This window comes from Helicoverpa armigera, chromosome 22 (genome assembly GCF_030705265.1).
Source record: "Helicoverpa armigera isolate CAAS_96S chromosome 22, ASM3070526v1, whole genome shotgun sequence".
NCBI lineage: Eukaryota > Metazoa > Arthropoda > Insecta > Lepidoptera > Noctuidae > Helicoverpa > Helicoverpa armigera.
In genome coordinates this window covers 6,593,616-6,605,567 of record NC_087141.1, presented here as the reverse complement: position 1 = coordinate 6,605,567, position 11,952 = coordinate 6,593,616, and the positions used below count along the sequence as shown (strand labels likewise).

General features: G+C 35.0%; 1 protein-coding gene and 1 long non-coding RNA gene across 2 annotated transcripts in view; one reads left to right on the top strand and one right to left on the bottom strand.

Moving 5' to 3' along the window:
* Positions 1-1,727: 1,727 nt before the first annotated feature.
* Positions 1,728-2,827, bottom strand: LOC135118390 (uncharacterized). Its single transcript, XR_010277551.1, has 2 exons — positions 2,552-2,827; positions 1,728-2,237 (listed from the first exon to the last, which is right to left on the bottom strand). It is a non-coding gene; the product is annotated as an uncharacterized LOC135118390 (long non-coding RNA).
* Positions 2,828-2,891: 64 nt separating this feature from the next.
* The window catches only part of LOC110375594 (unconventional myosin-XVIIIa), a 245,879-nt gene continuing 236,818 nt past the window's right edge, over positions 2,892-11,952 (top strand). The window contains exon 1 of the mRNA XM_064040282.1: positions 2,892-3,185. The gene's annotated coding sequence lies outside the window, so the exon portion shown is untranslated. The remainder of the gene's footprint in view (positions 3,186-11,952) is intronic.

Below are 11,952 nucleotides of genomic sequence, written 5' to 3'. Positions count from 1 at the left end.
GTGTGTGTTGCTATCAAACACGAACTCACCTCCATACATATCAACACCGTTAACGACCATTCCCATATTCTATATTCTATCTGTTGATACTTACTGGAGATAGAATTGTAACATTAGCCCTTAGAAGTAGTAAGTGAAATATGGAACCACCACACTCCAAGATTCTTTCTTACCCCCATACAAGTTTGTTGGGAAGGGCCGTGCGAATATGTATGGTCCACCGCGCAATACGCACTATTGATCAGATCAATTCTGTTACGTTAAAAAAAAAAACAACATTAACTTATGAAATTATTTCAATTCCACGAATAAAAGGGTACAAAAAAAGAGAGTATTCCAAGTATTTCCAAGCTAAGAGAGTTACTCTGTCGACAAAGATAAGTTTATATTAATAAGCATAATTTGATCAACTAGCTTATACACGAATGCATGTATTTACTACGAAGTATCTAGTGATCTTCCGTGATGGCTCCGAAGTAAAATAATGGAAAGGGAAAACGGTACGAAGGTAAGTACTGCGCTAATTCCAGAAAACTTGAAACAGGACAGAATGACAATATTATTTGCTAAATTCCTTCTATAGGTATACCTACCTCATGCATAGGTACAAAATGTTGGACTAGCAGATATACTTAGGTATCATTGTATTTAACTTGCAAAAGTACCTCAAAATACCCTCAAAATAAAAGCTGTAAGCAGAACCTAAACGCGAATGCGCGCGGTATCTAAAATCTTACTGTGTCTGTTTCAAGAGCTTACTGAAAAGATTTATCACGGTTTAAAATAAAGTGGCGAACTAAAAATTTATTTTTATTTATTTTTCAAAACCATTGACAATGACATCTACCGACGAGTAGCTGAAACTCGGAAGAACATTGTTAATAGTGACATCTAGTAAGTACTCAAGAAACTAATTGCACCACATGTTAGGTAAATAGTATAGCTATTCGACGCTAGGTGGCACTGTATATAATAACACGAGGTTTGAAAATTAAAGTAAAATAAACAGACGTCATGGCGTATAAAATTAAAACACCAAACTAATTAAATCATAACTGGGTTGAGTTTTTCTTCAAGGATAACTTTTAGTACTTTTGAGCGATAATACTTCCATTTTATATTTATAAAATTATTACGGCTAGGCTTTGGCTAGCCAAGTACTCACTGCGTACTTAAATTAAAATAAAATACATGTTATAATCATTGTCACGCATACAACAATAAATTATTTTTATTTTATTCTAACAATATGGATGAAAGTTAAAAAAAAACATATTTTTTCTAACTTTGACAACAGCACACAATCACTATTCTCGTGTGACAGGTTTTATGCTACAAAATTATGTTGTCTCCAGCACCATTTGAAAGTCGTGCTATTATTTCGACTTTTCAATTTATTCGGGTTGTAGAGGTTTTGCGGGCGTTGCACAGTGATTCACGCTCCATACAAAGGCGGCCATAAATACGAAACTCACAAATACTTTTAATTAATTTATTTTACACGTTGAAATATGTTAAGAGAAGTGTAAATTATTAAAATTATAACATATCCACATTCATTAAAAAATATATCATTACTATTTAGGTGTAAAAATGTCTCGCAGTAATTTTGTTTTAGACGATAAACCTAGAACATGTCATACTGCGACTTTTAATGAAAAATCTATATAAATAATGGTTATTTATATTAAAAACAACCATAAAGGAATAAAATAAAACAACAAAAATACACGAACAACCTTTTTTGCAAATACACACAAAACACAAAATATACCAGAATACATTCAAGCTCAAAAGTATTTACTACAAACAGATAACAAATCTAGTACAATTTTTGATAGTACACCTTTTGTTTTTGACAGGGAACTTTCGTAAACCTGTTAGGAAGGGATCTGAATGAAGAAGTTGATGGTTCAACTTTGTCAGACTTCTGAGATACATGTAACTCAATTCGCTCTACATCAATATTTTCAACTACATTCAGCCAATCTGAATATTTCTCTATAAACTTAGACCTACTACGATTTGATATTGCCCAATAATGAGAAATTCGTTTACATACATTCATAATTTTATTACTTAAAGTCTCTAGTTTGATATTTTCGATGTCATCCGAAAGGCACGATGTTTCTGTAAAAGTATTCAGGACATGTTGCATTTTTCATTTGGACTACCCTCTTTAGAGTGCCAAATGTCAAAAATAGTCGTCCTCGAAACAGAACATTTGAAAACTTTACCTAAAACAACATGAAAGCTGAACTTAAAATATAAAGTTTTTTTCTTTACTATGGACATGCATACTTTGACACTCCTTTAACCCAAGAAGGGGCAGAAAGATGCAGATGAAACTTATATGGTTTTATAAGAACATCCTCTTTATTCGAAAACATTTGCCTCAAGTGCAGCACTGAGCAGCAAAAAGTTATAGGTCCAAATGAAATCAAAGTATACCAAACAAATCTACAAAAACGCTACCTTCAATAAAAAAATAAAATAAAATATTAAACGCATTAAAAAAAATAAAAAAGTAGTTGATAATAGAAGTACATACCTTGGTCTTGGACCTCCATACTGTCACCATACGTAAACACTTGATTTGGAATAGTGACACTCAAAAACAAAGTGTTAAGTTTTGATGACTCACACGTTGCGATAATTAGACTCGAGATGCGCTAACTTCCGATGCACAAAAGTGAATAATAAGTTGACCTTATGACACTGGTATTTAGAGTTTTCGGAAGCTTCTTTACTTGTTAATCACTTAGTAAGTAGATCTAATGGGGATAAGCCGATGACATTTTTCGATTTATGGCCTTAGAGTGAATCACTGTGCGTTGCTCGACGCGTCCCGCTGCGTGTAGATGGTGTTTAGTTTACCCGTGCCGTGATAAAAGTGGATACGTTCGCATATTGCGGAGTTCGGAACGCGATTTTAACAATTATCGATAATTATACGACATCTGTCAAAGTTAACTATTCCGGAATTCTGTGTACGATGAGTTTCGTGTAATATTTTAATTGTAATTCATCAAAATTACTATGCCGGTGTGATAAAGTGTCCTTTTTCGTGTATTGTTATATGAATGTGGATATAATGCCTGGAATTTGTGATGTGTATTGTGTGTAACCACGGTTTGGTGTGTGAGGATTACACAGTTGCTTATTCGGATTAAAAATACGCACAAGTAAGTAAATATTTACACTAACTGCTTACGAAATATCTCTGTGAAGTCTATTGTCTGCGTACTCACGTTGTACTCGTGGTTACTGTTACAATATAGCAACTTTATTTTATTTTATCGAACTTGTAGGCAGACTACCTTGGTTTGGTACCCCCTCATAGCATCTTTATACGAGAGCACTTGCAAAAACGTTCTTTTTCCAAAAATTTGAATTTAGAATCCTGTGTTTATTTGCTGCCTTCTGGTTGGACCAGCTGAAATAGAATAAAAATGTGAATTCCTTAAATTATGCCTGCAACATTTACAAAATTTGTAAAAATCTTAGACAAAAATATGTAAATGGATGTGTGAAATAGGTTTTTACATTTCGTATTTTTTATTGTTATGCTAACCCTTAAAAAGTTATGGTAAGAGTACCTAAGACCTATCCTTTTCAACCACATGGCCCTAAATTGTCCAATTTCTTCTTATTGAATTACCTACTTATAAACAATCATGATTAATTTTTAATTACATACATTCTGCTATTTATTATCCACTAGTATTGATTGAATTTATCAGTACTGCTTATAATTAATCAATTTGCATTGATAACTCAAGGTTGATACTTTTTAAATTGTGATATACTGCAATAATTCACTTTATTAACTATTTATTTTGTGTTTGCTCATCTAGTAAATGTTTGTAAATTAGTGAAATGTGTGATGCGTAGTTCTGTATAATATTGTTTACTAATTTAAAATCTCCAGTAAGAGAACTTAGAAAAACAATAAATAGTAAATACTTCAACAATAAATACTACTGTTACAGCCTTTTTTATCATCCCACTGCTGAGGAGGCACACACAGAGTTGGATTGAGCATTAATAAATACTACATCAATAAATAATAAATATAAGACAACCCACTGACCCATGTTCTTTCTTTTATTTACAAAGTAGCTAGTGGTTCCCTTGAAACTGTTGTAGACATAAAATAAAACACATGAGGAAAAATGCATATGAAACCAGAAACTAAGTGTTTATACTTAATTAGCTAGCTTTATAGAACATATTGATAAGTAAATACTGAACATGATAATTCATGACAAATGACAAAATATTAAGGTATTTTAAATGTCCTCCATGATTTTATTTTGTACCATCAAGGAAACAGGGCCGAATTCAGTGAACTTATTACTACCTTCATACTCAATTTTTCAACAAGGAAGTGTTGAGTGCTTAATTTTATATTATAAGTAGGTATATGCAGTCAAACACACAACTCACTTTATACAAACTTTTTTTTATTGAATATGCAATATGTTCCAAGTATACATTAACCAGTTGCCACAGTTTTAATCATGTCCCAAAGGGACTATTTACTCTGCCCTGGTAAAACGTAGCCTAGTAGTAAAAGAATTTTCAAACTTTGTAGGTACAGCACAGCCAGAGCTGAGAGAGAGAAGCCATCTACATCTATATCTATACATATAATAAAATGATAGGAAAGTCAAAACTGTACATTGAATATTTTTTTAAAAGAATACTTGGGGGGTGATCCATAATCGATTCTGAACCCAAATATGTAGTTTTTAGAATTTTTGTCTGTATGTCTGTTTATCTGTTTGTCTGTATGTTTGTCCCGGATAAACTCAAAAAGTACTGCATGGATTTAAATCAAATTTTGCATGACTATTACCTGGGGGCCGGTTCAACACATAGGCTATATATTATCACGCTATCACCTACGGGGGTTGAGCAATGAATGATTAAATAAACGAAATTGGAAATTCTATATTGCTCACGCAGACGAAGTCGCGGGCAACAGTTAGTAAAATATAATTCTTTCATGTCATCATCCTCCTGCCCTTCCCCCATTTTTAATTGGGGTTGTCGCATTTTAATTTTAAAATTTTTCTTCTTTCAAACTTATTTACATTTTCAATAATTATGTATTCTTATTTTTATCTAAAGCTATCAATTAGCAGATAATTAAGTAATTTGGCTATCATAAAAATTAATTAGATGTGAATTAATTGATTTGACGTTGTAGCCAATGTTCAGTCTTGTGAAGTGTAATTTTTGAGGGTCACTGGAAATTTAATCAACCTTCATTTTGTAGAGATACCTTTCTAAAAATTATTGATAGGGTTTTGAAAATATATAAAGCTTTACTTTATTTCTTTATTATAACTTAGTAACCTGTTTTCTCAGTTATTCTGCTATATACTTCATTGCTATCATTATTTTAGTTGTTACTAGCTGTTTCACCCACGTCCTGGGGGTCTCCTTACTGAGCACAGACAAAATATGTAGGTATATTTATTTGTTTATTACACTATGGAAGACAGCTATATATAAAAACTTAACAATAGAAAAAATAAATATAAATAACCTTGTTACTCAGGGATTGTCTAGCTTCTCAACAAACAGTGAAAGCATTTTTCAAATAGTTTGGTCTTCACGGTACAAACAAATATTTTCCATAGATTAAAAACTTTACAGAATAAAACATTGCTGTCCTATGATTATAAGTTTATAGCACCTACAGTCAATTTGTTATTCCTAGGTGGCTTTTAAATATTAACTAAGCAATAAATCTACACTAAGAAATTACTTGCTTATATGGCAGTCAGCAATTAATTTGTAATATGTGCAGCTATTAAAATTGAAGGTAACTCATGATTATATGGGTTTAATAGCTCCATATGCTGCAAATTAAATAAGTATAAGCTTTAATAGGTTGTTAGTCATATTGTAAGAAATTGATGTGGTTAACGGTAGGGTGAGTTAGGGATAAATTACCCTGTTTCCCTTTTTTGTAACACTCAGAAACATATTTTTTTTACATTTATTTATTTATTTTATTTATATTACCATTTATGTACACACAGTAAAAACACACGAAAGAAGAGGAAGATTCAAGTGTTTTAAATGAAAAATTCAAGAGGCTACTAAAATTATTATTAATAAAATGCAACCACCTTGTAAAATTTTACATCCAAAAATGTAAAAAGGCATGATCATTAAAAGCTCAAGACTGGTAAAAAAAATGCCTTTTACCCTAAAATTATATTAGAAGAAGTTGCACGGTATTTAGGGGGAGGCGGTATGCTAGGGAGGAGACGAATCGATACCGCCCGCGGCCCGGCCCGGCCCGTCAGCTGAGCTGTGACCCCTAGCGTGGCTGTTGACACAGTCTAGCTAGGAAGTCATTGATTGAGACCTGTTGGCTGGTGTATTTAGAGATCTCGACACCTCTAGAATCGACAATATGCAGTTTCAGATTTAAATGCTGTGTGCCATTCTTTATGAAATCGAACTTTAAAGGCTGCAAAAATGCAAAAAGTCTTTTCGTATTTTGCGTGGCGATAGATATTAATGCAATTCTATGCAAGATACTTAAATGTAAACAAACTGCCAGATGTAGGTGGAGTATGTTTGCAATTAAATGATGGCTAAACCTATATATAGCTGAAATGTATGTTAATTAATCCATAGTTAGTAATTGTGACCAACTATGGATTAATTAACATAGCACTAGTAACATCTGTTTACCTAGTTATTTTTACCAAATAAAACTATTTTCTCTTTGATTTATTGCAGCCTGAAACTCGAAGCAAAGACGAAGTTCAGTGTGATGATGATGATGTCCTCCCAGACGTGTCCGTCGACGGCGACACCCTGTCAATTCCCGGCAATCTGTCTTCGCTCATGGGCCCGGTAGTGACTTGCGAACCCGAATTTGTTTTTAAAAACTCGGTCACATGATGCACAGTAGAGCTCTCCGTTTGCATTAAAGGTATAATTATACGTCGGTTTAGGACGGGTTTTACGGGCCAGGCGTTTACCATCAAGGTCTTCAAGACGATGGGACTCGAAGTTTTCTAGTCCTTGATGAATTGCCTTACGCCACTCAGATCTTTGGGTGGCTAGGTCCTCCCATGAGTTCGGGGATAAACCGGTCAATTTTAAGTGGCGCTTTAATACATCCCTGTAACGTAAATATTGTCCTCCAGCTTGTCGTTTACCCAAACTGATTTCCGAATAGAAAATAGTTTTCGGCAACCTGGAGGACTCCATGCGTACCAGGTGACCGCACCAGCGCAGCTGACCTTTCATCAGAAGGCACTCCATGCCCGCCAAGCCCGTCCGTCGAAGAACATCCGTATTGGGAACCCGATCTTGCCAACGTATACGGAGTATTGCTCGGAGACACTTCATGTGGAAAGTGTCAAGGCGTTTAATATCACCTTTGTAAAGACACCATGTCTCCGAGATGTAAAGAAGCAGTGGTAGAATTAAAGCTTTGTATACGGCAATCTTAGTCTGTAACTTAAGATCGTGTGAGTTCCAAACACGTTGTTTGAGTGCACCAAATGCTGCAGCCGCCTTTGCAATTCGTGCTGATATCTCAGACTCCAGACGATTGTCGCTACGTATAAGACTGCCTAGGTACCGAAAGGTTCCTACCTCCTCCAAAGTTTTGCAAAGTTTTTGTTCAGTGTACCGAGTATCAGACTGACAGAGATACTGAGTACCAAGTTTCTACAAAGCTAACAGTTGACAGTCTATATTGAATTATTTGATGTTCAACACGGCACGGCGTGAGTTGTGCTTTGTAACTGTCGCAGTTTCGCTATGCTGCCCTAGTCTACATAGATTAGACTACATATTTGCCTAGGCAGTTTGCTGTCAGTTCGTGTACAAGGCTAGTACATAACTTTGAGTAACCAATTATTAAATTGACGTCTATTTCTCCATAGGTACTTATGGTTCTATGAGTCTATACGACACATAACATTTAAAAATTAAACAAATGACTATCTAAGAAAGTAACTAAAAGTTTTACATCAGGAAAAGTAAGTTGGCCACCATACGAAAATGTTGTGTCTGCAGAAATGCAGACATGAAATTATGATTTCCTTATTTTTCAATTTATTTGAATGCAATGGACTTTGAAATGCAATATTGAAAGTAATACATTTTTAATTGCTAATCAAACGTAATTAATACCGTTGCTTATGAAAACTTATCGAATTAAAGCGAATATGCCACTCGTTCGTCCTTGAACTAAATGTCAAAGCAATATTTTATCAACGCTACGATCTTAGTTGGTAATTATTATGAAAGAAATATTAACTCGCCGAGTAATAGAAAGTAAAAAATTACCTAAGTATTTTAACCAATAACATTCTTTAAAGGGCGATCTCTTTTTATTATTGTAAACAAGTAGGTAGCTTGTCATAAAATAACTTAAGTAACTGTATACTTGTCAGTTACCTAAGGAAAATTCCGCACGAAAACAATGGATAAATGTCGGAAGTTATTCTTATTTATTCATAATAAATAAAAAGAGACAGACCCTCTTTAATTTAGCTCGTGTCTACCCATGTTTACTCACAAATTCTATGTTTACATTTTTGTTCTGTTACCACGATAAGACTTTTGCTACTATCCCATTTTGCCCCCGTCTACCTCACATCCCCATAAGGGAACGATTTATGAACGTCGCCAAACGTAACAGGATTTTTGATCAAAAAGGGGAAAAAGGCACTTTTGGACAATACACTATTCTTCTTTTACACGTGTTTTGGAACCTTGAGTCGTGAATAATAAATAGGTATTAGGTGGTCACGATTTCCGAAGCATGATTGACATTTTATGTTATTACTTATTGGCTTATTGTAAGTAGTGAGCATCGATAAGCACATAAACTAATAAGCAAATAAGTAGCTCCTACTTAAAGTAATCCACACCAATATTGACTATATTGCACGAACAAATATTGTACGTTAGTCCAGGGTAGTCAGTTTGAGGATAAAGAAATAATCGGAACAATAAAAGCATTATAAATTGCTGGATTTTTATTTGCATATCTCAAGTTTAAAATATTACTATAAAGTATAATTTAAGTAATTATGATAAAGTATAGAAAGCAACCACCATAACAGAATACTTACTGTCCGTCATTGTACCTAAACAGTTATAAAGATGAAAGTTTCTAAAGCTTAAAAGCAAGTAAGTGCTGTTGCAGACATACCTATTCATTCAAAAAATATTCTCAGTACATACTTCAGTATAGTTATCGGCACGAATCTTGAGCTCTGATCTTCACCTGCGCAGAAGTAATTTATTGGATCCCTTTTGTGGTATGAAGTGAGGCGCGGGGTCGGGCTAAAGCGGTGATTGGCCCGCAGTGCATCATAGCCGTCACTCGGGATTGGTTCTTTGCTAATAAATCACTTCTGCGCAGATGTAGGTCAGAGCTCAAGATTCGTGCCGCTAACTATATTACCTAATTATCTGATAGAATAGTTCCCATATTAACCTGCAAACAAGAATCAAGGAAGTGCAAGCCCTAACCAACGTGGCACAATAGTGTTCCACTTTGTGCTACTTGGTGCATACTGAGGCATAGCGCAATGACGTCATTCGGTCTGCAACGTGCAGTGCACATGTACCGGTTGACATTGGGGCAGTTGTGAATGTGCTCACTGGTTCTCATTGTGGGAATGTTGCTGGCCGAAGATGTTTGAAGAAAGAGTTTGTATATGACACTTTTATAAGGCCATGTAGTATTTGCCTGTTGAGGTGTTATGATCCAGTTTTCTTCATGAGATTGGCCCTAAAAGGGAGACCCTTGAGAGTCTCCCTTTTAAAGACCGGCAGGTTCAATTTTCGCTCGGAAATATAAATCCTTTTTCTGGATTTTATTAGGAGAGTCCACGAAATCGCTCTTCGGTAGATCACAAACCTTCAACTTCCTGACTAGAAAACTTATTCGATATATTCGATCCATAAAGCCATTTATTGAGTCTAGAAGGTTGTTAAAATCGCGTTGAAGTTTCATTCCAAGGCATGATTGATATTCAACATTAGGTACACTTCTTTCCAAGTATTGCATGTAAGCTAACCACTAATGCTAGGTAACGTTCACGAACCCCAATTCTATGTAAATAAGTCTGCAGTTCAGTCTAGACGCTTAAAATATCTGATTACGATCTGCAAAAAGTTGTACCGTATTATTAAGTCGATTTACGTTGGTACGAAATTAACTTTTGGTGCATTTTGGGGAATTACATAAGTTGACATAATGATTCTGAACTTGGTTGAAATTGTGTACTTCATTCGCAACTTAGGATCATTCAAAAGCAGTATTGCCAAAGGCTTTATCTAGTGTTAACTTTATGAATGCCATAAAATATTATTATTCCTACTAAGATATGAAAAGTCCGTACAGAAAAAGCGATTGCCTCGTAAAATTACAACTTCAATTGCGAAAGTGCGGATTTTAATCCATGACAGTTATAATCATCATCAGTTTTTGCAAGCACAGTTACTAAGCGTAATTTTATTAATATCCAGGTTATTCACATTAGCATTCAAGACGGTATTGCCCACACAGCAAGTAGAATCGTCGTACAATGTAATACCAATGACATCGAATGGCTTGCAAAACACACGTTTGGTCTAGCCTAGCTCATTCTGTAATACCTATGTGGGTATTAGCGTGTAGAAGCGCTATTCAGCGGTTTAATTGACCCACTTCCAGAGCTCTTTGTTACATTGTGTTTTACCCCTTTGTGCGACAGGGTATTAAAAGGTTTGCTCTGTTCGTTTTCTTTTCCGCCTTTTCCGAGTCGTTTTAGCTCGGTGCTGTCTTTTTGTGAGTGGCTAGTTGTGTTTGCTGGGCATTAGTATTTTTCGCCAGTTCCTGGGAAAGTTCTACACGTTTTCGTTGAAACACTGCTTTTTTAACATCATTCCATTTGGGATTCATTTGGTTTGTCACCGGAACATCAGTTAAATGCTGTATGATGGATAGAAAGTATTTTATTTATGTATGTTTCAAGCAATTACACAGGTATGCGAATTGGAACAGTAATGATGAACAAGATAAAATACTTCAAACGATATTGTAAACTATACCGATTTTAAAATCTTAATTGCCGCAGCAGCTCGCTGGAAAGACTAAAATAAAGTTTATTACCCCTTTTGCAGAATAACTGGCTGCAATAAAACGAAGTTTATTGTTAGTAACAATAAGCAAGACTGAAAATACTCTGTATTTTATAGTACATACTTATAGCAGAGAGAGGGAGTGAGAACAGTAAAAAGCTATTTAAAAATCAGTCTAGGAAGTTTTGCTTCCTTTATTTTAGCATTTGTTGGAGCTAATTTCAACGCGGTACTGCAAAAGAGGAAGATATTATCTAGCGGCTTCGTAACTGCGATTGGAGCTGGTATTGGTAATATTTGCAGCAGTCATTGCGTCACTCGCATACCTTGCGTACGTGCAGTTACGTCGCATTGTGGCGCCAAAGCATTCAGGCCTACTGTCATCATTTCCTTTACGAAATGACCTGTCTTTTTGCCAGGTAATGGGACTGCTCTCATCAGGTATTCTAAGTCGGTCCAGCCTGGAATACTTAATGTGAAAACTATGTGTCACTGTTTTTAACCTTTGAAAGACTCCTTGTCTTCCAAGATTGCTTTGTTAGGTCTTTTCCTTTTAGCAATGTCGACTGAGGAGCTTCTTTTCATCACCGTCAATCTAGGCAATATTAAGGGAAATCATTATAGACAGATTAATAAATTGGCGAGGGGATGCCGAATAGCCAACGATCGTATTTTGGTTATTCCAAATTCTAAACATTCCGTGAACACAGAGAAACTCAAAACAATCAACCCATTAACGGAATAGGACATACATACACATACTTCAAAATGGAATTCAGCTTCAATATCCTAATAACGCAGGATGAAGCTAATTACCAGTCCATTTGT